This window comes from Alligator mississippiensis, chromosome 3 (genome assembly GCF_030867095.1).
Source record: "Alligator mississippiensis isolate rAllMis1 chromosome 3, rAllMis1, whole genome shotgun sequence".
NCBI classification, from domain to species: Eukaryota; Metazoa; Chordata; order Crocodylia; family Alligatoridae; genus Alligator; species Alligator mississippiensis.
Window position 1 is genome coordinate 272,462,745 of NC_081826.1, and position 12,657 is coordinate 272,475,401.

The following is a 12,657-nucleotide window of genomic DNA, read 5'->3' on the forward strand; positions in this document are numbered from 1 at the left end:
GAGAGCTATTAAGTTTTTAGGCACAAAGTGTCTGTCCTCAGATTGGGAAAGGAGTAGGTATATGTAGCCTAAGCTAATGACTCGTGTTTAATTCCATTAGACAAATGAGAATAGTCACTTAAAAAAGAGGATGAGATCACTGAACCTGTGGAGCAAAGGGTAGTTATCCAATGAAGGTACAAAACATGTAAAGGGCAGCTGAACAAGGTAAAGCTACCTATGTGAAAGAATAAGGCCATTCCAAAGGGAAGAGGGTTGCTATTCCCTCTGAAGGTCATAAAGTGCTTCACTTAGAATTTCATGAATTCATTTTGAAATTGTTGGTTCTACAATATCATTTAAATGAAGGGACTTCTTTGTTACGTTATTTTCTCACATACAATGTTATGTAAATGAAGGGCTATCTTTGTTACTGTATTCTTTCACATAAACATGCACCATTTCCCAAAAAACAGCAGCTGGAAATCAGAGTGTGCATTATATGAGGAAATTTAGGAACAGCATTTCTGCTATTTATGGGTAAAAATGACAGTAAAGCTGTGCATGGTCCCCAGGGAGCAGAGCAATGAGCAGGACCCACCCAGCTTCCACTAGAAAGTGGACTGGATGGATTGGAACCCCTCCCTCCCCTGCCATTCCAGCACAGGCTGGGAAATCCTCAGAATGGATTTTCCTCTCCCGCTTTCTCCCCCTGCCATCCTGAGACAGCACCAGAGCTAGGAGAGTGGGGGTCAGACTAGGGAAAGAGTCTGAAGGCACACAGCCTCCCTCACTGGATCAGCTCCAGAGTGGAGCCCAATCCTCCACCTTTCCAATCCAACAGCAAATGTCTGGTGGGTTGGGAGGGTCAGACTAGCTCAGTGGTCACCAACCAGTTGATTTTGATTGACCAGTGGATGCCAGAGCCTCTTGAAGTCAATCCTAGGCTGAGGGAGCTGAGTGCATGCGTGTGTGTCCCCCCCCCCCCCACCAATTCAACAAGTGGGTTGGTGGAGGAGGAAAGGGGTAGAGGCCCCAGAGGGCATGTGTAGCAGAGCTCAGAGCACAAAGCCTATTCTGCAGGAGCAGCTGCCTCTGCTGTGCACAGATCGGGGGGGGGGGGGTGGTACGTGCCCTCCCAATGCAGGGTAGCACCAGCAGCTGCAGCAGCTCTGAGTTAGGGAATGGGGCAGGGGCAGGGGCAGGCCCTGAACAGCTGGCATAGGGCAGGGGATAGAGCCAAAATTGGCTCACCCAGGGGACAAGGGGGGGGCATGCCGCCCAGGAGGCATGGCGGGGCATGTGCCCCCAGATCTGCATGCGGGGAAGGGTGGGCTGCAGGCTGGGATCAGGGCAGTGCTGGCTCTTCCAGGTTGAACTGTGGCAGTGGCAGCACTGGGAGCAAGGCTGCAGTAGGAGGGTAGCTCCCCCAACTGTCACTCCTAGCACTGGTGCTGCCTACCCCAGGTGCAAGTGTGGGCCAGGCCTGATGAGAACAGTCCAGTGCAGCCTGCCCCCCACACCCCAGGACTTGGGGGCTGGGGACTGGCAGGCATGGGGGAGGGCAGGCTGCAGCTGTGGGCTGGAAGTCTATGTCAGACTGTTCTCTCTGGGCCTGGCCTGCACTTGCATTTGCGGTGGGTGGCACCAGTGCTGGGAGTGGCTGTCAGTGGGGCTACGCCCCCCCACCATGGCCTCACTCCCAGCACTGCTGCCACTGCAGCCTGGCTGGGAAGAGCTAGTGCTGCTCTTGACACAGCCTGCAGCCCGCCCCACCTTGATGGCAGGTCCAGGGGCATGCATCCCCCCATGACCTCCTGGGCTGAGTGCCTCTCCTCCCCATGCTCCTTGGATGAGCTGCTCATGGCTCTCCTGCCCTATTCCTTACCTCTCCACCATTGCGGGTGGGGGCAGATTGAGGCTTCAGCAGTGAGGGAGGGAATGGAGCTAGGGATGGGGTCTTGATCTGCCCCACTTCCTGCCACAGCCCTCTTCCCTCCCCTCCCCCCTCCCCACAGACTTACCTGCCAGGCAGGGGAGCGGGGAGGGGGTAGATCTTTGGTTCCTTTTAAATTCCAAAAGTGATCTCAGACCTAAAAAGGTTGGACACCACTGGTCTAGCTCATGGCACTTTCTGTGAAGCACCCTTAGTTAGACTGGGGAGCTGCATGTCTGTCTGCATCCTATATGAGTGCCACCCATCCCTCCCTCCCTCCCACCCCTGGCTGCACAGTCTTAGCACTGCATGATCTCCACTCTTCAGGGCCTCAGGATTCAAATGTTGGTACATGTGGCTCTGTGTAAGTTTTTCCACCATGAGAACAAATTTGGGAGAATTCTCCCAGATTATTTGACTGTTTTAAGAAGCCTTAGTATACTTAATAAGCAACCAGTTATTTTGCTTGTCCATATACCAGTAGTGGCATGTGCAATCAAGGGCAGCATTTAAGAAACAAAAAGCTCATGCTACATGTAGAGCTGTATGAGCTACGAGCAATATAGATTTTAGATACTTATTCAATCTTTGTTTACTACATCTATCTGATATCCTCTGATCTGAAGTCTGGACCACATTTCAGGTGCTTTGCATACCTTCCTGGCATTTAAGAAAACCAAACATAGTACAAAGACAGAATTGTCTGATGCTAATATTTCCCCTTTCAATTTCATATGAAACAGGGAAAACCAAAAATAAATTAAATAAAGAGTAGGTTTTGAGTGAAGGCATTCAAAGTTGTAATTGTATTAAGACAATATCACTAAATCCACATCTTGTACTTTTAGTAGTATATCAAGTTTTTTCATTGTTCAAAACTCCCCATCCCGGTATATTTTTAATTTAGTTTTCCTTTGGTCAATAAAAACCATTTTTTAATATGACAAACCTTAAGTGTTTAAATGAAAAATGTGTGCATATAGAACTGTTTTTTTCTGCATCCATTCATTCTTGTATTCATACAAATCCATTGACCATTAGACATCTAACCTAAAAATGTGGCTTCAGTTTTTCATGGAAAAAAACTGCAGGCACTTTTACACATGCTCTACAAGGTGGGGTGGGGTTGGGGCACACTTATTTAGAGCAGCTCCAAGTGCTTTTGGAATTAAAGCACTGCTATGTCTTCTGTATCAACATTTTTATATTTAAAAGTGGTGGTGGGGTACTTGAACTAAAACTTGTTTGACAAAGTTTAGTTCAAGTGCCTCTGCCACCATTTTTAAGAGTGGGGACACTGATACATGAGATGCAGAAAAGTCTTTTAAAATAAAACTGTTAAATTTTCAGTTAGAAAAAATCCCCAAATAGATTATTGAAAAAATTTCCTTCAGAGCTGTGGCCGTCGAGTGGTAGGCCGGGCTGTGGCCAGTAGCCCCGAAACGGCAGGCGGGTACTTTTGACCGATGGAGCAGAATTAGGCACGGAAGCGTATCGGTTAAACAAAGAGATTGCTTTACTTACACCGTCGATGAACACAGCGTAGGCAGAAAGTTAGCTTCAGTTACAACCAGACGAGAGCTCTTTAAACCGAGATGAATTGTCAGTGACAATTCAACAAGCATGCAGAACACGGAGTACAACAATTCAATGAGCATGCAGGGTAAAGGGTACGTCGGGAAAGTCGATGACGGGGAGTCGTTGGTGGTTGATCAGGCCGCCACGTTCACTCCGAGATGGGCGAGGAGTTCTCCAACTTGGGCGGAAACTGGTCTAACTTTTATACGGCTAGCGAACCAACTGCTAGTCGCCACGTAGGAATAATTTAGAACCAGTCAATAATGGTGTGCGTATTTGCATACGGATGGCGGGAGCTTTTCTGCATCGGGGTTCTCCACCGTAGCGGAAATTTCACCGTGCTGAAAAGCTTCACTGTGCTAGAAAATTCCACTGTGCCGAGGCACTTAACTACTAAGTTCTGACAAGAGCAAATTCTAATAGAAACAGTCCCCTTCCCACAGCGGAAGTTTTACTGAATGTATACTCTTTAAACATTAGAACTAACAAGGGAAATGGCTGCTTCTTGTTGCAAAAATGCAATGAGGCAACAGTGCGAACCACTTTCTTTGCAAAGGATAAGCATGAATGTTTCGGTAATGATGGTGACATTAGATGCCTGAGGCTTTTCTTTTTTTATATTTGTAAATACAGTTTGTAACATCAATATACAAATTCCTGTTTGCAGGAGAATGCTGAATGCGTTATAGAAATATATATATATGTATGTATGTATGTATGTATGTATAAAATGTTTCTTTCAGTATTAGAAAATGGATTCTAGAAATGCTCTATATCCTGTGATTCTATAACTCACTTAAAGCTAGTGCTTAATGCGCCAAATAAAGCTAAAAAAACTCAGCATTTAGGGTTTACAGATGTAAAATGCTGACAAGAAATAGAAGGTGGATAACTATTGTACTAAAGTTAAATTCAGTCACAGTGGCTGCTGACAGATGTAAAAAAAAAGTGCTTTACTACAAGAAGCAGAACATTAGTTGGACCTGGGTCCACAGCACCTGTATAGATTGAGTGCTTCAGCAGGGCTTTTTGGTGCTTTTATCTAGATAAAAGCACCAAAAAGCCCTGCTGAAGCACCCAATCTATACAGACATTGGGGAAGCCAGGTACAATTAATGTGATGCTTCTTCTGGACACGCACTGGGCTTGGTGTGAAAGTCTGCTGACTTGTGTGAAAGTGCTGTTTTAGTTAGTTTGTTTGTATTTGTGTTTGTTTGTTTTTTGGGAAGCTACATCTGTAGAGGAGGTGTTCTGCAGAGAGCAAAACACTTGGATACAAGTATATTTTCTTGTAGATCTGTGTAGGCATAGAAATACTAACTTTGATTTATTGATTTTTCAGCTAAATATGACTGGGTTGCTAAATGTATTAATTCTGGTTGAGATATTCTGTTTTACCTATTATCTACAAGACATGACATACTAATATTAGAATAATTTTCAGCAACTGACAGTGTACAACACAAAGGGTTCAAGAATATTAAGTACTGATTTACCCATTTTGAGCCTCAGGGCTGTATCTGCACATCAACTTATTGTCTATTTATTCTCAGGAAAAGACTTGGTGAGAATGCTGAGTGATTTATTGAGTTTATGACAGTGCCAGGCCACAGCAGACTGGTCAACTCTTGGCAGAGCTTACTAAAAAGAAGACAAACTCAGTGGTCTACCTTACTGTGCAAAAAACAAAATATGTAGAATATACGAATTCATGGGCTATGAACTATAGATCCAATGGTTATATAGTATCTGTGCTGTTCATTCAATGTCAATCTTAGGACCATTAATTAGGACCAATGGCAAAGCTCCCTGTACTAACGGCTAGAGGACGGTTAGGCATATCCTGACAAAGTGGAAGGATCTTCATTCATTCTGGTCTACATCCCTTATTGACTTTGGTGTGAACATTAACACACACCCTGCACCAAACAAAGCAAACCAAAAGAGCTATCTGATGCTACCGAGAGTAACATGTGACTGTGACTCTAGCACTATTGACAATGACTCTTTGAACCTGATGAGCCAGCCAGCTTTCTACCTACCTTACAGTCCATTAATTTATCCTGGACTTTCTAAGCTTGTATAGCAGGGCAAAGGGGTTTAGGAGGGAGAAGCCCCCACTCACTCCCTCCCCTTACATGTGGGCCAGCAAAAATTCCTGCTGACTTGGGGACAATGCAGCTGGAACACTAGGTGCCACACTGCAGGACATGCGGTCAGTGTGCTGCAAACCTGAAGTCCCAGCTGGAAAACTGCAACTGATGGTGACAGAGGCCCTGGTAGGAGTGGCCCAGTTTATGCACTAAGCCTTGGGGAGCATTGTATCCCAGATGAGAAGAGTCCCAGCCCTAACTCATGTCAGATGGATCCTCCTCACACAGGGGGGGAGCTGCAGCAGAGAGGAGAGCCCCAGTGCTAACTGGCTGGACACATCGGTTCCCTCAAATGACGAACAGAGACACACACGCTGGAAGAGGGTGCAAGGCAGCCAGACTGCCTGTGTTTCTTTATTTTTGTATGAGTGGATTGTCGGGAATTCCCGGTATGAGTTTAGGGAGGTACTGTTGAAACACTCTAAAGCTGGCGTCATGGTCAGAGTGCAATCAACACAAGGACTGAAACCTGAATCTGGTGTGACCATGAGACCATATGGAGGCCTGTGCTGGGAGTGTAGGAATGGAGGAGCTCCCAATCTGAACCCCTATGGGTCTTGCCAACAGACAACTAGGAACAGCATGAGTCCAATAAGGGGTATACCCTGACCAGGTGAGGCTCTGTCTCCCACTGAGGCAGAATTCTACTCGTTATTTTCCATTAAATCGTGGCAGGTGAAAGTCTCAGTGGGGAATGGTTCTCCCCAAGGAAGGCAATCAGAGGGACAGCTGGGCCACAAGGCCAGTTTGCCACTGCTTGTGTATAAGAAGGTTGTGGGGGACTGCATCAAAAACCTTTCTAAAATCAAGGTATGTCACATCCACTGGTCTCCTTGCATCCAAAGAGCCAATCATTTCACCATAGAAGGCAATCAGGTTGGTCAGACATGACTTGCCCTTGGTGAATTCATGCTGGCTGTGCTTAATCACCTTGTTTTCCTCCAAGTGCTTAGAAATGGATTTCTTGAGGACTTGCTCTATGATTTGCTTCCAGGGACTGAGGTGAGGCTGACTGGTCTGTAGATCCTTGGATCCTCCTCTTTCTCCTTTTTAAAGATGGGCACTATATTTTCCCTCTTCCAATCATCCAGGACCTCTGACAATCACCATGAGATTTCAAAGATAATGGCCAGAGGCTCTGTAATAATCACATCAGCCAACTCCCTCAGCACCTTGTGTGCATTTTGTACAGTACCATGGACTTGTACACATCCAGGTTTTCTAAATAGTGCCTAACCTGTTCTTTTGCCACTCTTGGCCACTTACCTGCTCCCCAAATTGTGTTGCCACATGCAGTAGTCTGGTAGCTGACCTTGCCTGTGAGGACTGAGGTAAAAAAGACATTGAGTATTTTAGACTTTTCCACATCACCTGTTACTAGGTTGCCTCCCCCATTCAGTAAGGGATCCACACTTTTCCTGACCTCCGTCTTTATAGAAGCCTTTCTCATTACCCTTCATGTCACTTCCTAGCTGCAACACAAATGGAGCTTCGGGTTGCCTGATTTTATTCCTGCATGCCCAAGGAAGATTTTTATACTCCTCTCCAGCCATTTGTCCACGTTTCCATTTCATGTAAGCTTCCCTTTTTGTTTTATTTCATTGAAGAGTTCTCTGCCAAGACAAGCTGGTGTCCTGCCATACTTGATAGTCTTCCTATGCATTGAGATGGTTTGTTTCTGTTGCCCTTAATAAGGTTTTTTTTTTTTTTTTAAATACAACCATCTCTCCTGGACTCTTTTTCCCCTCAGAGTGGCTTCCCAGGGTATCTTGCCCATCCTGCCCTGATGGAGTCAAAATCTGCTTACTCTGCTTCTCACCTTCCTTCCTTTCGTCAACATGAACTCACTCATTTTATGGGTGCTGCTGCCTAAGTTGCCATCCACTTCTATGTTTTATGTTTGTGAGCAGCAGGTCTAAAAGAGTACACCCCATAGTTGGCTTTTACAACATTTGCACCAGGGAGTTGTACCCAACACTCTGCATATACTTCCTGGAATGCCTGTGCACTACTGTATTGCCCTCCCAGCAGATGTCAGGGTAGTTGAAATCACCCATGAAAACCAGGGCCTTTGATCAGGAAACTTCCACTGCTTGTCCAAAGAAATCCTCACCCACCTCGTCCTCAAGGTCTATAGCAGACACCCATGAAAATGTCACCATCATTGCTCTTCCCTCTGACCCTAATGCAGTGACTTTTAACAGGCCTATCTCCAGCTTCATACTGGAGCTCTGAGCAATCATACAGCTCTTTTATATAAAGTATAACTCCCCCTCCTCTTCTCCCCTGCCTGCCCTTCCTGAACAGTTTGTATCCATCCATGACAGTGCTCCACTCATGTGAGCTATCCCACCAAGTCTCTGTTATTCCAAGCACATCATAGTTCCATGACTGCATGAGGACTTCTAGTTCTTCCTGCCTGCTTCTGTGTATTCTAATATAGACACCTAAGGTAACTAGCTGATTACCCTACTTTCTCAGGAAGAATGAGAAGGCCTCTCCTGTTGCTCCCTCCTGCTTGTACTTCCTTCAGGTTACCCACTTCCCCAGTTATCTCAGGGCTTTGGTCTTCATTCCCCAGTGAACCTAATTTAAAGCCCTCCTCTCTAGGTTAGTGAGCCTATTTGTGAAGCTGCTCTTTCCTCTCTTTGTCATGTGGATCCCATCTTAGCAATCCTTCTTCTTGGAACAACATCCAATGATTGACAAAGCCAAAGCCCTGCTGGTGACACCATATGTGCAGCCATGCATTGATCTTCAGGATGTGTCTACCCCTGCCTAGGCCCTTTCCCTTGACTGAAAGGATTGAGGGGAATACCACCTGAGCCCTTGTTTCCTTCACCCTTGCACCCAGAGCCATGTAGTCACTTTTGATCTACTCAGGGTCACCCCTTGCGGTATCATTGTTGCCTACATAGATGAGCAGCATGGGGTACTGGTCAGAGGGCTGTATGAATCCTTCCATGACATCTTTGATCTGGGCTTTGGGCAAATAATGAAAACAATGAAAGGGTGAAATTCTGTATTAAACCTAGCAAAATTATTTTGAGTAGGTGAAATTTGAGAGCCAAAGTAATATCCTTTAACTAAAGTTCCAGGATAAATTTAGGTAAATAGAAAAATGCCACTGATTCCTGCTAAGAGCCTGATAGCAATAGAATAAATTTAAAGAGTGACCATGAACTGTGAACTTATCATACTAAAAATTGTATATAAGTAAGATAGATAATCCTCTGTAGCATTTTGTGATTTTCCACAAAAAGCTTTGTTTGATTTATGGCTGAAGGTGAGATGATTCACATGGATGTGTTCTCTCAGAGGTTTCACTAGAAAGGTTACTTTATAGCTCGGTGAACCATTATGGCCATAAATCAGGGGCTATCTTTCACTGCAAGATAAGGAGCAACGTATTTTAATCACTACCGCTACATAGGCCAATGGTCAAACAGTTGATTAGGTATCTCCTGTAGCATGTTGAAGTGTTTAATATTCTGATGTGTCTGGTGTGCACAGAGGATCATGCAACATGCAGCTTTGTTTGAGAAGAGACAGTATTGCAGCTGGATATAAAAAGCATTATATGTGTTTTCTATTTGACTTTAAATTGAATAGCACATGATAACTGTCTCATTATTCTATAGCTCCCAAGTTAAAAGAATATTTATGTGGATACAGAGATCTATACTAGAAGAGGATTTTTTGCCTACACAGAGAATTTATCTCCAGGAAAAAGTTAGATGTTTCTCCACTAATAATTTCCACCATTCCATTCATGGCTTTTATCTCTACCAGGTATTATAGACTCCCCCAGTGGAGTTAAGATAGAAGACACACTGTGTATCCTTTATATAGGAAGTTTTCTAGTGAAGAGGAAACTTCTACTAGCATCTAAGACAGCTTCCATTAGTGCCAACACAATAAGTAAGGAACCTCACCCATTCCATGTATAGTAGTTACCTCAAATCCTATACGACAAAACATAACTAGTCATATTCTCATGTGGTATATGTAGGCCCATGTAGACCCCTCAAAGTATAATTCCAGCTGCTGAAGATCTGGCCAAAAAGGCTAAATACTTCCCCTGCATATTTATCATTAACTTCAACAGGAATTATACAAACACACACATAATGGCCACTCACCACTAAAAAGTCAGATAGTTGCTAATGGGCAAATTCAAAGCAGTATCATGGATCAGCACTTTAACCACTGTACTCTGAATAAAATAGTGCCAATAGTTGGCAAATATTGACTTCCCAAAACCCTCTACAGGCCCAGTATTGTTCTCATTTCCAATAGCATTTAAATTCATGGTCCAGACTCCAGTGGGAAAAGTACACATTAATCATAGTATAATCACAATATATAAAATCAGCACACTTAGAGGATAATCTGAAGAGAAACCTGAAACCTGAGGGCATTTATAGATGAGCAGTGAGGTGGCTTTAATGCACTGTAATTACAGTCAGAGCAGACTTGGTTAATCGAGTCTGCTGGCGCATGGTAATAACCACACACCAGCAGACTCCAGTGTCTAGGGTATCAGCATCTCTATGCTTAAAAATGATGGTAGGGGCACTTTAAAGCTCATTCAATGAGCTTTAAATTAAGTACCCCTGCTGCCATTTTTAAGGGCAAGAACACTGATACATGAGATGCTCCAGGTGCTTGAACTAAAATGGCTCTCAGAGCCACTCTAATTAAAGTGCCCTCTCTCCCCTCCCCCCCACCACCACTCCCCGAGTGCCCTGAGCTTCACTAAGCCACTTTGCCATGAGTTGATATGGTTTTAAACATGTCATATGATTGCTCCAAGTCATCAGTTGCAAAAGGAAAAAGGAAAGGGGGGGGGGGGTTGTTAGATGTCAGAGTCTCCAATGATCAGATTATTACCAATTTTGATGAATCTGTTGCATAAACAGCTGTTAAGATTGAAGACTTAAACCAGAATTTTAGTTCTTATTGGGCATGTCTGAAAGTGACACTTTACTAAGCAGTAGCATAGTTTACTGCACAGTAAGTGTGCATGTCTACATGTGTTCACACTGTCTGTGCAGTAAATGATCCTAATCACAAGTAAATTTGTTAGTTTACTGCACAGTAATGCATGTGTGGACATGGCCCAGGAGCAAATTGTGCCACGGTCATACCTGCCACTAGGCGGCTGGCCTGAGGCTAGCCCCAGGGCTCTGGGCTGGGAGTTTCTCTTGCCTCAGGGTTGTGCTGCTTCTATGGCAGCCCCTGCCTCTGGTCTTTAAAAGCCTGCAGGCATTTTGAGCCCTGGGACACACCAGCAGGCAGCCTAAGGTGACTCCAGGCCCTGTGTCTCTCTTGGTAGCCCATAAACTATCCTCACCACCCTGCCTGTACCCTGCCACCAGTGCCTGGCACTGCAGTGCCACGGGACTGCCAGGGCTGCACCATCCAGACCTGCAGGATGCTCCAGGCTGTTTCAGGGTTCTGTAGGCTCCAGCCAGGCCTGCCAGCACCCAGGCCCAGCTGTAGGAAACTTCTGGCTGCCGGAACCAGCTCCAGCTGCCCACAGACCACCCCCAGTAGCCTGCCCCTAGCCTGCAGGTGTTGTGGGGCATTGCCTCAGCTGCACAACTATCAGTACTATGCTATTCCCCTGTGCTGGGTGCTGCAGGCAGCTGCCCAGGTCTGGCAGCAGAAGGACAGAAAGCCAGTGCAGAACCCCTGATGGTGTCATTTTTGCCCATACCCACTCTTCTGCCCACCACCCAGGGCCCCAGCTGGTCCACGGAGGAGACTGGTGACCTTGTGGTGTTGTGGGAACGGTGGAGATGTAGTGCCAGTTTGAGTGGGGCGGGCACCCTAATGCCCACTTCTATCAGAAGCTGTCAGGCCAGATGCAAGTGTGCGGCCACAAGTGGTCGGTGCACCACTTTCTCCCTGTTGGGTCCCTGGCAGGGCGCCTGCCCGGTGTGCCCTGCTATCTGAGGACACTGCCCGGAGATGCTTATTGTCACCCACAGCTTTGACCATGTGGAGCCACCAGCCATGCCAGCCCAGCCACATGATAAGCCCTACACTGTGGGAGAGGGCCATCCCTACACTGGTCCCTGCCTCTTCCTTTGCCCTCCCTCCCTGCACACACTCCCCTTGCCCTGGGTTCCCCCTCCCAAAGAACACAGGTGCAAAACTTCTGAGGAATGTGATGATGCTGGTAGTGATGTCCTTCTTGGCAGCGGGGGGCAGGGACATGTAGCATAGCTGCAGGTAGCTCTCCAGGCAGTGGCAGAGGTTGTTGGGAAGCTCAGTCTTGCCCCCTGTGACACAGTAGCTCAGGGTCCTATGCCAAGTGCGCAGGTTCACCTGGAACACCAATGCCACCAGCAGCTGCAGGACATAGTGGGGTGGGCACATGCTGGTCTCTGCAAACAGCTCCTCATGCAGCACCTGGGGCATGCACAGCGGGGGCACATTCAGCACACATTGGCGGCATGAGGGGAGCTGGCTGGAGGCCCCTGGGGGGAGGGCAGGAAAGCAGGCAGCTCCTCATTCCACTCATCTGAGAGCCCCATGCCCTCTGAGCCTGGCCACTGTGGGCTGAGCAGCAGCACAACAGAGTGGTTGGCCTGCAGGAGGAGAGGGGGAGAAGTGGGGCCTGGAATCATGGCAGCAGGTGCAGCTGGTATCCTGACCTGTTCCACCCTGGGAATGGGAGGGAGAGGCAGGCTGCCTGCTGCCAGCACCCAGTGGCCTGATTGCCACAAGGGGGGCAGGTGGGGATGCGGTACTTGGTCAGTAGCCACCTGGGTCCAGGTCTTCCCAGCTGACTTATCATGGTCCCTGGGTATGCCCAACCCACAATCTGAGGCCAGGCAGTGCACAGTCCCTGGTACAGAGCATCTTATCTCTGAAATGTTGCAAAATCACACAAACAGCTTCTTTCTCATGGCTCTACAGGGCTTGCAGTTGCAAGCAGAAGAGGCCACACATGGCAGCTGGGGTGCAGACTCAGGGCTGCTGCCACCCACAACCAGGGCC